The 21,433-nt window shown below is 36.7% G+C and overlaps 1 protein-coding gene across 2 annotated transcripts in view; it reads left to right on the top strand.

Annotated features, from left to right (window-relative positions):
• The window catches only part of LOC131801359 (rap guanine nucleotide exchange factor 4-like), a 304,101-nt gene that overhangs the window by 53,937 nt on the left and 228,731 nt on the right, over positions 1-21,433 (top strand). The gene's annotated exons all lie outside the window — the stretch shown is intronic.

Raw genomic sequence — 21,433 nt, 5'->3', positions numbered from 1 at the left:
CCAAAATGCTTTTGTACGCTTGTAAAGAATATACTGAGCTGTCACTGGAATAATTTTAACAGCTGTCGGACGAGTGGCTTAGAAATGACAGCAGTCTGAAGATGTTTGCAGTTTTTTCATCTCACCCTATACTTCATCAGTGACCCTCATACCATATTTAAGAGTTGTAGCTGTACTGCTTCCTCAAATGCAGAGGGTATCATATTTAGTACCTTTTAATATTTTTCATACGGTTCGGTCAGTCAATAATGTTAAGATCTGTTGTAGAAAGAAAACATTCTAAAGGACTTCTATATTTAGATTTTAATTCCATCACTTCCATTGATAATACCTCACATCAAATCTCTCGCCACAATGATCTAGAAAATATTGTCAATGAAATACTAGCAAACTAATCCACTCTTCATTTAAAATATATACAAATGTGGTTCGATTTAATCCAATCGATTGCAAATTTTCCAAAAATTCCCGCAAAACATGTGTTTCAATGTATGTCATCAGAGAAAAAAATAACAACTTCAACACCAACGACAGCAATTTTGTTTGTTTGCCAGAATGTGTATCCGAAGAGATCCTAGCTTAAAATTCACGACACGCAAAAACTATCATTGGCACACGACGTGACGTGTTCATATTTTCCATATTCCGAGAGTGTTTGCGTTGTTGTTGTTATCGCTGCTATTGCATTTGGAGTTCCTAAGCCAATTCTATAACCCAAAATGAACGGCAATGTGAACATCAAACGGTGCTGTTTGAATGTGTCCTCTCATGTTGAAATTTGTGAGTGGTATTTGTGGGAATTCTATGGAATATTCAAATTCAAAACGCATTTTGTAAAATGAGTGAAGGTACGCACACACACACACACACAAATGTACGCTAGAATAGACTTAACTTAGTTGACATAATGTTGATATGTCATTTGCTAGTATTATGATGGGAGAGGGGGGTATTAAACCAAATACGATTAAAGTACAGTGTAAGCAAAAATTTATTGGGTAGCAGGGATTTGTGTGCTGTAAGAAATTCTGGGAAAGTCTTCTATTTGAAGAAGTCTTGTGATATGTATTTTATTTATAAACTCGCTTCAAAAAGCCCTTTTTTTAAGAAATTTAGGGAAGCAACGGAAGATCTGTTCATTTACTCACCTCTGGATGGTCTGTTGCTTCTCAGAGAGAGTTTTTTAATACCCTTCACCATACTATGGATTTGTCATTCCGTTTGTAACTCCTTGAAATACTCATGTCAGACCCAACAAAGTATATATATACTCGTGATCAGCGTAAAATTCTAAGCGTCTGAATGTCTGTCTATTGTAGTCACGCTATTTCTCGAACGAATTGAGGCAGGTTAAGTTCGTAAATGGGTCATTTAGGTCCACGTTTTCATATAGCCTCCATATTACCGTACCTCCCGATATTCGGTATTTTTATGATTTTAGCGACATTATTCAACGGAATAGTTTCAAATTTGATATTTGAAATTCGTAATGGATACTACAGCCATAGTCAGAAAATTGTCTGCGCAGGCCCACGTCTTCGTATAGCCCCCATATAACGGTACCTCCCAGTATTCGGTATTTTGATGATTTTAGCGTCATTATTCACCGGAGTAGTTTCAAATTACTTATTTAGAGTTCGTAATGGGAACTACAGTCTGTGACAGAAAATTGTCTGTGCAGGTCCAGGTCTTCGTATAGGCCCCATATATCAGTACCTCCCTATATTCGGTATTTTAACGATTTTAGGTACAATACTCACAGAAATTGTTTGAGATGTCGTGTTTGAAGTTCGTAATGGATGCTGCAGCCTGTGACAAAAAGTTGTCTATGCACGTCCAGGTCTTCGTATATAACGGTACCTCTCTATGTACGGTATTTTGATGATTTTAGCTACATTATTCACCGTTTTTTGTTATAGTTTCGAATTTTAATATTGTAACGGCTTATGACAAACAATACCTTTGTAGGTCCACGTCGTGCAGACCCCAATATAATGGCTATATTCGCTATTTTTAAGATTTTAACAGAATTTTTAAGGATTTTATTTTTTGAAAATTTCCAAATTCGTTCCTAATGGTGGAGGGTATTAAAACTTACTGTTTTTTAACATATTATTCATAGGAAATTCAGGGGAGCAACGGAAGATCTGCGATAGTTCACTTACTCACCTCTGTTTTATAGAAGATTTAAAAATTATTTTTAATCCACGGAAATTATTTATAGGATCTTCCATTAATTAAATTCCATTAAAAACCATTTTCCCATAGAACACCCGATATTGGCTTTCGATCTACAGAAAAACTGTAAGAGATTGTGATTTTTAGGAAATAAATGAAATGTCCTGTATTAATTGAATACTTCGAGAAAATCTATTTGTAGGAAACCTGAGAAGGGTACTAAATACGAGAAATATACGGAAGATCTGAAGTAAATATCTTTTTGATTTTTCAATACCCCTATTTTTAGAAAATTTTGGACAAATTTTCTTCCATTTGAAGCCATAGAAGGCCTTTAGAATGTCTTCTTTTCACAACAGATTTTAAAATGGTCATCCGCCTCTATCCCTCTACCTATGTTAATAAAAGAGTAAAGTACTCGTAATAGACTAACTGAAGCTAGAGTCTTAAAATTTTGGGTGAGTGTCACTCTTGGTCCGAAGGGGCAGAAAGGGCTGGGTTTTTGGAAAATTCGTACAAGAACGAAAATTCGGAAATTTAGTTAAGGGCCACTCTTGGTCTGAAGGGGTCGTATAAAGCTGGGGCTTAGGAAATTCTTACTAGAACCGTTTGAAAGGTATTCAAAAGTACTAAACATGATACCCTTTGTATTTGAGGAAGCAGTAGAGCTAGAAATTGGAATTTTGAATATAGGCTAGATGGTTGTATTAGGGCCTATACGATGACGTGGACCTGCATAGGCAATTTTTGCCATAAGCAATTACAATATTCAAATGCGAAACTTGGAAAAAAAATTTCTCCAAATACCAAATATTGGGAGTTGCATGGGGTTATACCAAAACGTGGACCTGCACAGACAATTTTTTGTCATAGGCTGTAGTATCCATTGCGAATTTCAAATACCAAATTTGAAACAATTCCGGTGAATAATTTCGCTAAAATCAACAAAGTACCGAATATCGGGAGGTACCGTTATATGAGGGCTATGCTAAAACGTGTCCCATTATCAATGGGAATGGGAATCAAGGTAGAGAAGTATAGGACATGGTTTGGGGAGCTGGTATCTTGAATTTTGAAATAAACATTACTGGCAGAGCGTAGGATTGGGTTATGGAGGAAGTTTTCGAAATTTGTACTAATGCGCACGAAAAGTACTAAATGGTATTAAATTTGGTACAATTTCGATTTGGATGAACCGATAAAGCTAAATACTGAAATTTGCACAAAAGTTTACTATTGCATTCTAGAACTGAGGAATGTAGGTAGTTTTGAAAATGTGAGTGAACTAATCGATCTGGTATCCTGAAAATTGGAAATAAGATAACTGTTGGAGTTTAGGATTTTAATATTGGAAATTTCTACTTATATGTACTAAATTGTACTAAATAAAGTACAATTTGTATTTGGCCGGACAAACAGGTGTGGAATCCTAAAATTTGGAATTGTGATTACTGTGGGAGTGTAGGATTGGTTATGTGGGATGTTTTGGAGATTCGTACTGATATGTACTAAATGGTACTAAATTTAGTACAAATAGGAATTGTGATTGTGAAGAGAAATTGTGAAGCTAAAATTTTGTATTGGCGTCATAAAGGTATTAAAGAGAAATTGTTTTAGAAATGTGTACTACAATGTCGCAGAAAGTACAATTTGTCTTCGGGTGAACAGATAGTGCTTGAAATCTGAAATGTTGGCATTAGGATAGCCGTTCATGCGTAGCCTGGACATATGGTCCACGTCTTCGTATACCCCTAGATATAACGGTACCCTGCCGAGCTGATGTGTTTTTTAATTGTTTAGGCCTTCTATAGCAGGATTTTTAAAGCAATTTCAAGGAAAATTTTTATATTTAACCCCTTCAACCGGGACAGACAACTTCCTTTAAGTCTTCTGGAGTTTAAAGAACTGTATTTAGTTCGAGGCATTTCAAAAAAAATCCCATACTTCCGCAATGTCATATCTAATGAAAAATTTCTCCCGCTGCTTAACCAAGGACGACGTAACGAAGCCGATCCGTTTTCTAGTCACAGTTGAATGCCAAAAATGCAGAATGAGTGCTGCGAAGACATGAGAAAAGCATAAAATGTACACATATATGAATCCACACAACAATCGCTGGTTGGCTGGCTTACTGACTGATTGACTGAGTGACACAAAGAAAGAAAATAATCATCGAGTTTTATGCAGTTGGTTAAGTAACAGCTAAATTCATTCGCATTCCAGCAGTAGTTGGCTAGCTAAGTGATAGACAAACAGACAGCCAGCCAGCCCGTCTGAAAGACTGAACATCAGGCAGTATTACTTATGTAATTAATTATGTGCTATAGTCTGTCTGTCCACATGTGGGTGCACAAACATCCATATCGAAGAACGGGTTGCGAGGCACGTAACGGAATATTCGTTATAAGGTAAGGAAAATGACAGGTTTGCATGCTCATTTTTGATGGAGTACATACTTTGCGGATTAATCTACTTATTACGGTTTGACAAGTTTCAAAATGGGGGCAATGTGGCAGTGGTGGCAAATGGGTTGGAGTTCTTCCGCAAAATGCAATGGTTCGAAAAAAATATGGAAACATGATTGTAAAACTAAATCAGTAAGGAAAGGCCCAAAGTCGGATGGGTCCCAACAAATGTCAACGACATGTGGTGAAGGGTATAATTACCACTGTGTGGTGTAGGGTATAAAGAAAATGTCAAGTATTAGTTATACCCTCAGCTATACGGCTACAGAGGGTATATATATCATTTGATACGGTCAAAAAGTGCCTAGTCAAAATAACGGTTTTAGACCCTAGGTTTTTTTTTTTGCGATGTCCGTCCGTCCGTCTGTCTGTCTGGCTGGTGCGCACGATAACTCTCGAAGGGAGTATCCGATTTGGTCCAAACTTGGACTTGTCAAACTTAGATCGAGTTCGGAGATGGGCAACATCGGTCCACTGCTTTTGGAAACTCTCCCACAAAAGGTCGAAATTTTCAAAAAAATATATATTTTTTGCACAGAAAGAGAAATCATAGTCCGATTTTGCTCCATCTTTGCAAATCCTAATATTTCCGTCAGTCAGGTCAGAAAATGGACAATATCCATCAAGTACCTCCTCCACAAATAGTCAAAATTTTGAATAATTACAACTCTCATAAAATGTGATGTAAGAGTCCGATTTTGTTCAAATTTCACACATCCCAATGTTTATATTAACCCAAGGTCCACTCCCTTTGGTACCTCCCCCGCAAATGGTCGAAATTTTCAAAAAAAAATATATATATTTTTTGCACTAAAAGAGAAACGACAATCCGATTTTACGCCAACTTTGCAAATCCTAATATTGGCATCAATGTTAGGTCTGGTGCGAAAATGGACAATATCGGTCCACTCCTTCTGGTCAAATGGTCAAAATTTTGAATACTTACAACTCTCATAAAATGTGATGTAAGAGTCCGATTGTCTTCAAATTTCACACATCCCAATATTTATGTTAACCCAAGGTCTGGTGTTAAGATGAATTTTATCTGTCTACTCCTTCTGGTACCTCCCACACAAATGGTCGAAAAAAATATTTTTTTCTGCACAGAAAGAGAAACGATAATCCTATTTTGCTACAACTTTGCAAGTCCTAATATTTGCGTCACAACTAGGTCAGGTGCAAAACTGGATAATATCGGTCTACTCTATCAAGTGCCTCCTCCACAAAGCGTAAAAATTTTGAATAATTATAAGTCTTATTAAATGTGATGTATGAATCCGACAGTCTTAAAATTTCACAATATTTTTATAAACCCAAAATTTGGTGCTAAGATGGAATATATCGGTCCACTCCTTCTGGTACCTCCCCCCAAAAGGTCGAAGTTTGGAGTATCCATTAAGCTCATATCAATTAACATCGGATTTCATTTAGACTTGCCACATCGGAAAACACAGGATCTGTTACAAAAAATGGTAGAGATCGGACCATTCCTTCTGGTACCTCCCCCACAAGGGTCAAAGTTTTGAATAACCACAAAGGCTCAAAATTTTGAATATCCATGAACCTCATATTTATTAGGTCCGATACAAAATGCCCAATATTGGCCCATTTCTTCGGAACCTACTGAAACATTTGAATAATCATAACAGAAGTAAAAATATACATCTGTCGGCAAACCCGACCTATTCTTGTTTTCAATAAAAATATATATATTTGAATATACTCATACTATTTCTAAATATTATAAAAAATATATCAGAAGTTGTGATTATGAATTTATTTTTTGATTTTTTCCCCTCTTACATTCGCTTCACTGTTACATACCTTTATAGATATTGTTTTGTATATTCGATATCACTCCATTATGTTTGTGGACTTAACTTTCAAATCCCATGTACGTATAGATCACACGTATCAACATTAAAAAACATTCCTAAATGCATATTCATATTTCTATTTATCTGAAAGCATTTCCATGAATGAATAAACGTTATGTGTTTTGTTTTCTTTTTTATTTTGTGGAAAACTGTCTTTTTATTTTCCAGAATTACATTTCAAATCCATTCCATTGAAAATGTCAGAATAAGGAAGATATTTGTATCTGCGAAACAAGAACAAAACTTGCAAACATTGCAATTTGAACAAAACCAAAAGCGAGAAAAAATATTGAAGCATAACGAAAATACTACTATACCAATACACTGTGGTTAGTTAGAATAGGTCCAATGAAGTATAAATTCATTTAAAAATAAATATTAATAAACTAGTTTCTAATTTGGGTTTCTATCGGCATTAAAAGAGAAAATCCAAGTTTTGGGGTCACCTAAAAATTTAATATCCACATATTTTGGGAATCGAAAATTTTTTTTGTGGTATAAAAAATAATTGTTGACTTAAATAAAAAATACAGGTTGAGATGAAAAAAAACAACTTTTAAAATTATTCCAGTGACAGCTCATTATATTGTTTACAAGCGTACAAAAGCATTTTGGTGAGAATTTTCCAGAAAAGAAATTATTCGTGATGGAATTCAAGCGTGATAGTGTGATTTCTTTATATTTGGCTGTGAACCCACAAATAGCTATGGTAAGAACACTCCGGCATTTAGATGTAAATAAATCTTTTGTGTTTCGTACCATCGCTCGTTACCGTGATACTTGTAGCGTAGCCCCACCTCAAGGTAGTGGACGGAGGAAAACAGCAACATCGCAGTGGCCGAAAAATGGCTCATGAGCTGAATATATCGCAACATTTCATTCGGCAAATATTGAAAACTGAGCTCGGGGTAAAGCCATTGAAATTCCAAAAAGTGCAAAAACTTACACCGCAACTGAAAGAAAATAGACTCAAAAGAGCTAAAGAGTTGCTTCGCTTGGCCGAAAGTGGTGAACAGCCGAATTTGGTTTTCTCCGATGAGAAAATATTTAGGGGCCAAAAGCCGTTATTTCGATGAGACACGCTTTGGCCGTATCAAATGATATATAACCACTCTAGTCATATGGCTTAGGGTATAAAAAGAAGATCTTGGAAAAATGTTCTATCCTTTTTGAATATTTAAAAATATAAATGGATAAAAAAACATTAGAAACTTCAGTAACCTTTAACTAAAGAGGTGGCTGTAAATTTTACCCACTCTAAATTCTCTCTTCTATTGCATGACTAAAAGCACCTACTGTATCTAAATGAAAAAATCTGGTTTTACTTTTTATACCCTCCACCATACTATGGAGGGTATATTAATTTTGTCATTCCGTTTGTAACTTCTCGAAATACTCATGTCAGACCCAACAAAGTTTATATATTCTTGATCAGCCTAAAATTCTAAGTCGATTTAGCCATGTCCGTCTGTCTGTCTGTTGTAATCACGCTATCTTTCGAACAAATTGAGATAGAAGGCTAACATATTTTGCCAGTTCGTAAGTGGGCCATGTAGGTCCAAGTTATCATATAGCCCCCATATAACGGTACCTCCCGATATTCGGTATTTTGATGATTTTAGCGACATTATTCACCGGAATTGTTTCAAATTTGGTATTTGAAGTTCGTAATGGATACTACAGCCTAAGACAGAAAATTATCTCTTATGTCTTCGTGTAGCCCCCATATAACGGTACCCCTGATATTCGGTATTTTGATGATTTTAGCGACATTGTTTACCGGAATCGTTTCAAATTTGGTATTTGAAGTTCATAATGGATACTATATGCTAAGTCAAAAAATGAGCCATGTAGGTCCACGTCTTCATATAGCCCCCATATACCGTACCCCCCGATATTCGGTATTTTGATGATTTTAGCGACATTATTTACCGGGATTGTTTCAAATTTCGCATGTGAAGTTCGTAATGGATACTTCAGCCAATGCCAGAAAATTGTCTGTGCAGGTCCAAGTCTTCGTATAGCTACATTATAAACAGATTATTCTTCAAGTTTCGCATTTAAATGTTGTAATAACTTATGACAAAAGTTGCCTGTGCAGGTCCACGTCGTCGTATAAGCATTTGGTATTTTTAAGATATTAACAGAATTTTTAACGGATTTTATTTATTTATTTTTTTTTTGGAAATTGCCAAATTGTACCGAATGGTGGAGGGTATTTAAAGTTCGGCCCGGCCGAACTTACAGCTTTCTTACTTGTTGTAGTTTAAAATGTATATAAACATAAAACAATCAATTATAAAATAATTAATTTTTAAATAATTTATTATTTGTTTTTGTAAAATTATGTCCAAAAATTTTACCTCGACAGTTAAAGATTAATATTCTTTAGTTTCATGACTCGAAAGGTGCCACAGAAATACATCACAAAATATTATTAAATGATCCTGGCTATTTTTGCTCAGAAGATGCTTGAAAAAATATTTGTGTGAAAATTGTTATTGTCTTTACAATTAGGGTTTCTTGTCCTTGAAGGACTTCCTCTAAATTATTTATCAAAGTTTTCGGTGTGTCCTTTAAAAGCCTGCATAAAAAATCCAAAATGTACATATGTGTGTGTTTGCACTCATCATCCTACTCCAGTGGAATGCGACAGTTCACATAAATTAATTAAACGATCTATCAGAGTGTTCAGTAGGTCTTTTGAGGACTTTCTTACAAAATCTGCGGTAAAATGTAATATGTGCAAGTGAAAATCTTTAAAAATATATCATAAAATATCGATCTCAGGTTCTAGACAAGAATCTTAAAAACAGATTTCCGTGTCCTTTGAGCATAATATATCTCTGATGTCCTTAATTGTTATTATTACCGAAATATAGATTCGAATAATATTTCTAAAATTCTAGCATTTTTCTTCCTTAAGGTCAAGTCACCATCCACAAATATTCCTAAACAAAATAATATAAAATATATTCAAACTCTCGACAGTGTGTCATCATATTTATCCCGCTGAACTTATATTGAATGAAAACAAAATACAAAACACAAAAAGAAAACAAACAAAAAACTAATGGTAGTCGTTGTCTCCCCGAAGGATTAGTGCAGTGTCATGGTATCATTGGATGCAGCACCAAGGACCAACAAGGATACCATACAAACACCCAACCACGCACACACACTCACCACGCACAAAGGCAATGTGTTGGCAAGGTTGCCCGCGTATCACATCGTTATCAATGTTTAAGAGAGAACGCCACTGTCAGCGCCACCTTGTAAACATGCAGGCATCCGAGTAATTCTCACTTTAAATGCCAGAGAATAGGAAACAACAACAAGAGTAACAAGAAGAAAAAACATGAATTCACGCGAATGCACACAGACTGAAATAATCGTTTGCCAAGACAATTGAGTGAAACTATTCCAATGGGGGAGGACTTATTGGTACCCGAACAATGAAGGATGTATTCAGTTATTCTTCATCGCAAAAGTGTTATATAACACAAAAAGGAAGCGTGTTAACATTGTTGCAAATTGTCAGCTGCTTTGACAAAGAGTTTGCTCGTTTATTTGCACACCGTCAGGGTGCAATAAAACAAAACAAATAATGGGGACTAAAAAAAACACAACTCTTGGAAAAAAATTCGACGCACAATAATTCCACAAGAGGTATTTTAGAAGGTATTCTATATACAGAAGACCTGTAGAAGGTCTTTTATCCATAACAGTCCCGTAGAAGGTCTCTTATCCATAGAAGACCTATAGAATGTCTTTTATCCGTAGTGTCTCTTTTATCCATAAAAGAATTGTAGAAGGTCTTTTACCCATAAAATACCTGTAGAAATACTTCCATCCATAGAAGACATGTGGGATGCCTTCTATCCATAGAAGACGTGTAGAAGTTCTTCCATATATAGAAGACATGTATAAGCTCCTCATTCCATAGAAAACTTGTAGAAGGTTTTCTTTCCATAGAAGACCTGCAGATGGTATTCTATCCTTAGAAGACCTGCAGAAAAAAATATAGAAGGTCTTCTATTCATAGAAGACATGTAGAAAGTTCTTTATCCCTAAAAGACCTGCAGAAGGTTTTCTCTCTTAAGAAGACATGTAGAATTTATCATTAAAAGACATGTAGCAGGTCTTTATCCATAAAATATATCTTTCATATATTTCAGTATACCTGTAGAAGGTCTTCTGGTACTAGAAGATCTGTGGACCTGTACACTAGAAGACCTCTCTTTTATCCCTAAAAGACTTGTAGAAGGTCTTCTATTCATAGAAGACATGTTGAAGCCATTCTATTCCTAGAAGACTTGCAGAAGGTTTTTATCCCAAGAAGGACTGTAAAAATCGTCTATCCCTAGAAGACCTGTAGAAGGTCTTTTATCCTTAGAAGACCTGAAGAAGGTCTTCTACATCTTCTCTCCATAGAAAATCTCCAGAGGGTCTTCTTTCTCTAAATAGCAGACCTCTAGAGGGTCTTCTCTCTATAGTAGACCTCTAGAGGGTCTTCTCTCTATAGAAGAGAGTCTTCTCTCCATAGAAGACCTCTAGAGGGTCTTCTCTCCATAGAAGACCTCTAGAGGGTCTTTTCTCCATAGAAGACCTCTAGAGGGTCTTCTCTCCATAGAAGACCTCTAGAGGGTCTTCTCTCCATAGAAGACCTCTAGAGGGTCTTCTCTCCATAGAAGACCTCTAGGGGGTCTTCTCTCCATAGAAGACCTCTATAGGGTCCTCTTTCTCTAAATAGCAGACCTCTAGAGGGTCTTCTCTCTATAGTAGACCTCTAGAGGGTCTTCTCTCTATAGAAGAGAGTCTTCTCTCCATAGAAGACCTCTAGAGGGTTCTTCTCTCCATAGAAGACCTCTATAGGGTCTTATCTCCATAGAAGACCTCTAGAGGGTCTTATCTCCATAGAAGACCACTAGAGGGTTTTCTCTCCATAGAAGAGGGTCTTTCTCTCCATAGATGACCTCTAGAGGGTCTTTCTCTCCATAGAAGACCTCTAGGGGGTCTTCTCTCTATAGAAGACCTCTAGGGGGTCTTCTCTCCATAGAAGAACTCTAGAGGTTCTTCTCTCCATAGAAGACCTCTAAAGGGTCTTTCTCTCCATAGAAGACCTCTAAAGGGTCTTTCTCTCCATAGGAGACCTCTAGAGGGTCTTCTATCCATAGAAGACCTCAAGAGGGTCTTCTATCCATAGAAGACCTCTAGAGGATATTTCTCTCCATAGAAGACCTCTAAAGGGTCTTTCTCTCCATAGGAGACCTCTAGAGGGTCTTCTATCCATAGAAGACCTCAAGAGGGTCTTTCTCTCCATAGAAGACCTCTAGGGGTCTAATTTATTTTTTCTAATTTATTCTTTCTATCCATAAGAGACCTGCTACTTACGTCGCCTGACTAGTTGTAGTGGTCCCCACCTTCATATGAGCATGTATATGCCGGCATTTATGTGAAAGTACAAAAATGTCTACGACCCCCTGTCACAACTGTCAAAGGCGGTCATAAAATATTCATAAAGGAATAGAAATATCAACGAGAATTTCTTTTGCAAATAATGACATATTGCACGCCATTTGTATCGATTTCTGTGGGAATGGAAACAAGTTATGACAATTATATGATTGTATATCGTGTGTTGCTTGTGAAAGGATATCGAAGGATATGCAATTTGAAAAATAAAATTTGAAGGTTTAAGCTCAAATCAAATCGAACAGGTGTAAATTTGTTAGTCTGCAATCAGAGTAATTTATAATTTCAGAAATTTTACCTTCATTAAGAACAAAATCGGTCGTTGTATTCTAATAGTTGAGGGAAAATTAATGAAATTTAAGGAATTGTACACCAAATTTAATATTGAATTAATCTCTAAAATCCTGAACATTCTCTGGTCTCTTTAAACCTCCCCATTTTAAATGTTCACTTGCTCGCCACTTCGGAGTATCCATAAAGAATCCCTCAGGCATTTTCCATTGGTATCAGCTGAGCCGAAAAAAGTAAACATTCAACTCATATGACACGCAATTCTGTTTTTCCAGAAGTGAACCCCTTTGACCTTTTTTTTGTTTTTTTTTCGGTTTTTATTTCGACAAAATGTGTGCACATCTGTGTGTACTCACACATCCTACTCCAGTGCAATGTCCCAGTGCACTGAATTTAATTACTTTCCAGCAAACGAATTGCGCTAACGGAATGTCTATTCGAAAAAAAGACAACAGAAAGAAAATGGGTATCCAACAAAATTTTCTTCGTTTGTTTTTCTCCTAGGCAGGCAATGAGGAGTTTCGGTGCTTTTCACAAAAAATGGACAGGTGGGAATATAATTTTTTTTTGTGAATTGTGTATGTATTTCTTACTTTAAAATGAAACTTTACCTAATTTCCACAGTGAATTTCCAAATATCAACAAATAATGATTTCGTAGTGTTGGCATGCCGCACGCAATCCTTTCTAGTTTCCAGCACCAGCTCAATGTTGGTACAATTATGTTTCCCAGAAATCAAATTGAAGCTAAATACACCCTACATACCACATAATACTATAGTACACTGTGCGACAAAATTAGGTCTTATCACTGAGGTAGGCACTTTTTCTTTTAACAGGATGGACCTACAAAAAGAATAAACAAGAAAAAAAGCAGCTATGTTCCGGGCCGAACTTTCCTCCACCCTCCACCATTTCGAAGAAACTTGAAAAAATTAAAAAAAAATCCGAAAACTAACACTTAAATGAAAACCGTTATATGGGGACTATACAAAGACCTGGTCCTGCATACGAAATTTTTTTTGTCATAGCCTGTAGTGCCCATTACGAACATCAAATACGAATTTTGTTACAAACACGGTAAATATTGTCGCAAAAATCATGAAAATACGGAATATCAGGAGGTATCGTCATATGGAGACTATACGAAGACGTGGATCTGCATACGATTTTTTTTGCCATAAGTTGTAGATACAAAGTTTGAAACGATTTGAAAATGATTCCAAACGAGAGGTACCGTTATATGAGACCTATACGAAGACAAAAAATGTCGGAAAATAATGTCGCTAAAATCATGAAAATATCGAATATCGGGAGGTACCGTTATATGGGTGTTATACGAAGATCTGGATCTGCATACAACATTTTTTGCCATAGGTTGTGTTATCCTTTAGGATCTTCCAGTACGAAATTTGAAACGATTCCGGTGAATAATGTCGTTAAAATCATTAAAATACCGAATATCGGAAGTTAGCGTTAAAATACCGAATATCGGAACCTGCCTACAATGCATGTATTCAAAATTTCAGTTTTTTTTTCTAAATTCGTTCGAAAGATAGCGTGATTGCAACAGACAGACGGATCACCTTAGATTTTTACGCTGATCCAGAATATATATACTTTGTAGGGTCTATTATGAATATATCGAGGAGTTACAAACGGAGGGATTTTTATACCCTCCACCATTTTATAGACTCAGACTCACAATATGAGAACCGCCAGGATATATAAATCATCTGTCCAACTGTCTGTCCAACTGATGTTTTCTCATCGGAGAAAACCAAATTCAGCAGTTCAACACTTTCGGCCCCTGCGATGTGGGTTTCGATCAAGTCGTTTCTTTACTTTTCGAACCATTTCTGCTGATGTTGGTGTTTTTTTACGTCCACACTTCCTTGACGTCCGGCTACGCTACCAGTATCACGGTAACGAGCGATGGTACGAGGCACAAAAGATTTATTCACATTTAAATGCTAGAGTGCTCTAACCATAGCCAATCGTGGGTTTCCAGCCAAATATAAAGAAATCACACTATCACGCTTGAATTCCATCACGAATAACTGTTTTTCTGGAAAATTATCTCCAAAATGCTTTTGTACGCTTGTAAATAATATAATGAGCTATCACTGGAATAAGAATAGGGCTTAGTATATAGTGTATATGTCTGCAGATGATGACAACAAATTGCGGGTGATAAGAATGACGTCAATAATTACGCTTTTATGTTATTTATCTGTTTTTGATAACATTCAGAGAAGGAAAATAAATTTTCCATTCATTTACACCAACGCAAAAAAGATACTTTCATTATTTCAAGATTGTATTGAAATGCTTTTCAATATCAAACCCACGACCTTAGCTTCCGTTTGACACAGAATAAATATTGTTTAGAATAAGTCAATGAGCCGTTGTATGAACGTGCTGCATGCCACCTCTTCAAGATTTTGCACGTAATCTTAGCCTATTTTCAGGTTTTCATGAGAAATGTATTATTAGCGTAATCTGTTGATGTTGAAAATCTATTTCGACTTTTTCCTCGGCAATTTCAAGTTCAGTTCCTGAATTTGGTGGGAAGGCGATTCTATGGTTTAATGTTTCAAAGAAGCTAATTATCATTGGAGTGTCAGGTTTGGAATTGATATACATTACATGTACATGTATGTACCCAGCGAAGAAGATGTCGTAAGTGCAACGCGTGTGCTCAAAGTCTGAAGTTGTTTTTCCGACTTGTCTAAAAGTTTTTATACCCTCCACCATAGTAAAAGGAGGGTATATTAAGTTTGTCATTCCATTTGTAACACCTCGAAATATACATTTTAGACCCCACAAAGTATATATATTCCTGATCAGCATAAAGTACTAAGTCGATTTAGCTATGTCCGTCCGTCTGTCAGTAAATCCAACTGTCATCACTCTAGCTTCCGAACGGAATGAAGTAAGTCGATAAAAATTTGCTCAAATGTGTATTATATCTGCAGGACTTTTGGTATTTAAAATGGGTCATGTAGGTCCATCTTCGTATAGCCCCCATATAACGGTACCCCCCTATATTCTGTATTTTGATGATTTTAGCGACATTATTTACCGAATTTTTTATTTAAGTTTCGCATTTGAATATTGTAAAAGCTTATGACAAAAGTTGCCTATGGAGGTCCACGTTGTCGTATATAGCTACATTAGGTATTTTTAAGATTTTGATATTTTTAAAAATTGCCAAATTTGTACCAAATGGTGGAGGATATTCATAGTTCGATCCGGCCGAACTTATAGCTTTTTTACTTGTTTCTTATTGTAGAGTATTTTCTCTTCTGCTTTTGTGATAACATTGTTGTAAAGAAGTAAAGACAAAATTGATAGAGGAGGTTTCAGTATCTTCGAGAGTTTCTTTGTGCTCATACCTTGTGGTTGAAAGAAAATGCGTAATTGTTGCAAGACAGTCGGGTAGTCAATGCGTTTGTCAATTAGTGTTAAAAAAATGTGAAAGGTTGACGTTAGCATAGTTTTTTTATACCTTCCACCTTGAAAAGGAGGGAATGTACCATCCTTTTCAAGGGTGAGGGTCATTCAATTTGTAACATCCCTAAATATTCATCGTAGATCCCATATAGTATCTATATTCATGATTAGCATAAAATGCTAAGTTAATGTCCGTCTGTCGGTCAGTCTGTCTCATGAAATCACAATACAGCCCACATTATTTGACATAGACCTTCAAAATTTGCCACAACAATTTGTATTGTGCCTAGGATGGCTGGTATTGGAAATGAGATAAATCGGTCCAGGTTTTGGTATAGCCGATATTTGTTAACAATCCTTGTAGTATAAAGTTGTCTATAAAAGTTCCTCTTTTGATATGGCCCCACATATGACGGCCACACTTACTTTATGTTTTTATACCCTCAGCCAAATGGCTAGAGAGGGAGGTATATAACATTTGATACGGCCAAAACGTGCCTTTAAACCAAATCCATTGCAGGACATTTGGAGTCGATCTAGCGATGTCCGTTCGTCCGTCCGTCTGACTGGTGCGCACGATAACTCGCGAAGGGAATATCCCATTTGATCTAAACATGGTACATCGTAATATCATTATCATACTTAGATCGAGTTCGGAGATGGCCCACTCCTTCTGGTACCTCTCTCACAAAGCGTTAACATTTTTAATGAAAATCATCTACGGCATAGAGAGAGAGGATAATCCGATTTTGCTCCAACTTTGCAAATCTTATTATTTGCATCAGTGCTAGGTAATATACGAAAATGCGAAATTGTCGGTGCACTCCATGAAGTACCTCCCCCCCCCCCCCAAGGGCAACATTTTGAATAATTATCTTATAATCTCATAAAATGTTATGTAAGTGTCCGATTGTCTTCAAACTACACACATCACAATATTTTTATAGAATCAAGGTCTGGTGTGAAGATGGGATATATCGAACCACTCCTTCTGGTATCTCCCCCACAAAAGGTCAAATTTTTGAATAACCATGAAACTCATAAAACGCGAAATTAATATCCGACTCCATTCAGACTTGGTACATCTCAATATTTTCATCAACACAAGATCTGTTATATAGATGGTAGCGATCGGACCATTTCTTCTGGTACCTCCACCACATAGGGTTAAAAATTTTGAAAAAAAAAAAACGCTCAAAACTCTCTTCAAATTTTAAACTTCCAAATATTTTTGCTTCCGCAAGATCTGTTGTTAAGACGATATAATCTGTGATCGGAGCATTTCTTTTGGTACCTCCCGCAAATAGGATCAATATTTTGAAAAACAAAACGCTCAAAAACTCTCTTCAAATTTCACACATCTAAATATTTTTGTTTCCGCAAGATCTATTATAAGACGATATATATCTGTGAACCCCTCGTGGTACCTCACCCACAAAGAGTCACAATTTGCAATGCTTATATCTGCCATAACATGCGAAATAAGTCGGCGATTCTTTACAACTTGCTATATCTAAAAATTTATCTTAACCAGAAATTTATGATTTCGCATAAAAGTGGATATAAATGTTTGATTTCCTTCAAAATTTGCACATACCAATATCTGTATTAGCTGAAGTATGAAAGTGGAGTACTTTTGTCCGGTATATCCTGTACCTCACGCATTTTTTTCACATTTTCCAAAAATTCGCACATATCTCATATAAAGTATAGGAAGTAGTCGCTATGGTAAAAATCTGGCACGTTATAATGTTTTTAGAAGTCTGAGGTCAGATATGAATTGATCAACATTGGCCAACTCCCCCCTCATACTGGTATTTGTAGTGGAACAAGCTTGAATTCACATATTTTATATAAATATGTTGATATGCCCATCAGACTCCATACGAACATTCTTTCGAATCCGGTCCGAAAACTGTGCAAAAAATCGGCAAAAATATGAAATGCACACGATCTTACTTCCGAGTTCGTCCTCACATAAATTTTAGACTTTCATCCGATCCTTCGGTCCGACAACACGTCAACCACTCGGTATAACTTTCGCTCACAAGTCGGATCGAATACTCTTTTGAAATCGAAAACTTCAGCTGACTTTCGTTTTGAAGTCGTACTCAGCTCGGACAGTTTGGTTCGCTGGGTATGTATATTTATGACAAAACACGCTCATTTGATTTAATGAGATAATTTAGCTTTTTTATACCCTCCACCACAGTATGGAGGGTATATTCAGTTTCTCATTCCGTTTGTAACACTTTGAAGTACACATTTTAGATCCCCAAAGTATACATATTCTTGATCAGCATAAAATTCTATGCCGATTTAACTATATCCGTCCGTCTATCCGTCTGTCCGTCTGTGGAAATCACTCTAGCTTCCGAACGAATTGAAGTAGATTGATAAAATTTTGCTTAAATGTATGTTATATCTGCAGGACTTTTAGTATTGAAAATGGGCCATGTAGGTCCACGTTTTGGTATAGCCCCCATATAACGGTACCTCCCCATATTCGGTATTTTTGATGATTTTAGCGGAATTATTCACCGGAATTTTTTCAAATTTGGTATTCGAAGTTCGTAAAGAATACTACAGCCTATGACAGAAGATTATCTGCGCTGGCTCACATCTTCTAAAAGCCCCCATATAACGTTACCTCCCGATATTCGGTATTTTGATGATTTTAGCGAATTTATTCACCGATTTTTTTGAAGTTTCGCATTTGAATATTGTAATGGCTTATCACAAAAATTACCTATGCAGGTCCATGTCGTCGTATAGACCCTTATGTAATAGGTACATTCGGTATTTTTAAGATTTTAACAGAAGTTTTAACGGATTTTATTGTTTTTGAGAATTCCCAAATTCGTCCCAAATGGTGGAGGGTATTCAAAATTCGGCCCGGGCGAATTTACACCTTTTTTACTTGTTTATTTTCCAATTAATTTAAAAATTATGATTAATTCTCTGACTCTGCCGCCCATTAATAGGCATTTTGATCTTGTATAGACAAACATATTCGACTTCAATGAGAAGATCTAATGGTCTATGAGAAGAAGGAATATCTATTTTTCCCCAAAACCCTAAAAAATTCCCTCCATAAGTTTCCTGGAAATAAATTTAAATTTGTCACAATTCCTTACCCCATAATCTTCGAACAAATCGTTTACTCTCATAACCTCTAAACCTGCAAGCGACCGCATTGGATTCATTATCGTCATTATTCTTTTTTGTTTGCTTTGTATTTTGTCAGCGTTGATAAATTAGCTAATATTTCATTATCCTTCTGCGAATGCCATTCCCATTATCCTATTTACCCGCTATACTACACTACCAATACCAGCACCACCAACATCATTAGAAATTGAACCCAGGGTCGTTGACTGTAATCTATTGTATCGGTGTATCGGAACAATTTGTAATCATCGTGTCTTTCCTTTTTTATCACAAAGTCATATTTCCAGCATTTATCTCAAATCTTATGAACAAACGAGAAAAAAAGGGAAGACAACAACAGCAACAACAACAACAGGGAAACATGTTGAAGCATACGAAGCGACGATTTGTTGCTTGTCAAAATATGACATTTTTACATCACGTCTGTGGTGTCAATGGCTGTGAGAGAGGAAAAAAAGAGAAATGCAGGCAGAGATTTTAAGACAATCACTCAGGCAGGGAGTCAGTCTGGCGGCCCGGCAACAAGTTACAACAACGGGTGGGTGTCACTTTCATAAAGACGAAATTGTCACCGATGAAGCCAAATGTAAACATGATGAACGGCCGACCGGCCTGTGTGACGGACAGACGGCAGTGCGTGCGTGCAGACACACCACGTCAAAAATAATAAAAATCATGGAAATGGGACAAGAACATGAATATTCTCGGAGTAAACAAATATTTTGACAATGGACAAATGAAATGTTTACAAAATACGGATAAAAATAACAACCATGGGACGGTAGCGGAAGCATTATGACAATATGCCGCTTTGGAGTCAATGAGTGAGACATTAATAACGTTTATGTCACAGACACAGTAGCGGCAGTCGGACACTCCAAACCTACAGACACATTTATTCTCGGAGCGCACTCAAATCCAAACCTATGAACAACAAATAAATCATAATGGGTACCGTCTGCATGAAAATAGAAATACTTATGAGCGGAACATGTGTCCGAAGGTGTCCATGACAAAAGGATGTACATACACATGAATGTGTTGCGAGGATAGAAGGACAGCCAAATAGGACACATAAATCATAAACCATAAATTAAATTAAAAGGGCTGTGTTGGAAGGGACATGAAGAACCGAAATTTTTCAGAATTTATAGAAATGTATGTAAGGGGAAAAGGTAGAAATCTCCTCTTAAAAAGGAGAAAAAGAATTTCTCCTTTATGGCATAACATATCGTAGATGAGCTAAAGGTCTTCTCAGAGAAGAGAAGAAGATCATTCCACTGAAGAGAAGAAGGTATTTTCACAGAAGAGAAGACGATAATCTCAGAGAAGAGCAGAAAGTCTTCTCACAGAAGAGCTGAAGGTTTTCTCAAAAAAGGCGAGAAGGTCTTCTCATAGAACTATCAGGTATTCTCTAGAAGATGAGAAGGCCTTCTCGTAGAAGAGCAGAAAGTCTTCTCACAGAAGAGCTGAAGGTCTTCTCACAGAAGAGCAGAAGGTCTTCTCACAGAAAATCAGAAGGTCTTATCACAGAAGATCAGAAGGTCTTCTCATAGAAGACAAGAAGGGTTTCTTCTCATAGAAGACGAGAAGATCTTTTCATAGAAGATCAGAAGGTCTTCTTATAGAAAACGTGAATGTGTTCCCATAGAAGACGGGTAGTCTCCTCAAAAAAGACGAAAAGAATTTCTCCTTTATGGCATAACATATCGTAGATGAGCTAAAGGTCTTCTCACAGAAGAGAAGAAGGTCTTCTCATGGAACACGAGAAGGTCTTCTCATAAAAGATGAGAAGGTCTTCTCTTAGAAGGCGAGAAAATCTTCTCATAGAACACGAGAAGGTCTTCTCATAGAAGACGAGAAGGTCTTCTCATAGAAGACACCAAGGTCATAGAAGACACCAAGGTCGGGGGACGAGGTGGTCTTCTCACGGGGGACGAGGAGGAGTTCTCATAGAAGACGAGAAGGTCTTCTCATGGAACGCGAGAAGGTCTTCTCATAGAAGACGACAAGGTCTTCTCATAGAAGACGACAAGGTCTTCTCATAGAAGACAACAAGGTCTCCTCAAAGAAGAAGGTCTTCTCATAGAAGACGACAAGGTCTTCTCAAAGAAGACGAGAAGGCCTTCTCATAGAGTATGAAAATGTCTGCTCATTGAAGAACTGAAGGTCTTCTCATCTCTTCTCATAGAATACCAGTCCAGAAGGTCTTTTCATGGAAGACCAGACCAGAATGTCTTCTCATGGAAGACCAGACCAGAATGTCTTCTCATAGAGGCCAGACCAGACCCTAAAGGGTCATTGTGATAATCAATCTTTGCAAAACGTCCATGAAAGCGATCAAAATCCTTGATGAACACCGTTCTGATTATATCCGGATCACAAATCAACAAAGACGGCTTACTGGAGCTGCGGCGTATTTCACGTCATCATAAATTGTTGTCAGATGGAAGCCGAAATTAGTTTTGAATGTCAAAAAATCGATCACATTGCCACTGATAATACGACCCGGTACACTTGG

Source organism: Musca domestica, unplaced genomic scaffold, assembly GCF_030504385.1.
Source record: "Musca domestica strain aabys unplaced genomic scaffold, Musca_domestica.polishedcontigs.V.1.1 16, whole genome shotgun sequence".
Taxonomy (NCBI): domain Eukaryota; kingdom Metazoa; phylum Arthropoda; class Insecta; order Diptera; family Muscidae; genus Musca; species Musca domestica.
The sequence above is the reverse complement of the archived record's forward strand: the minus strand, read 5'-3'. Positions and strand labels throughout refer to the sequence as shown.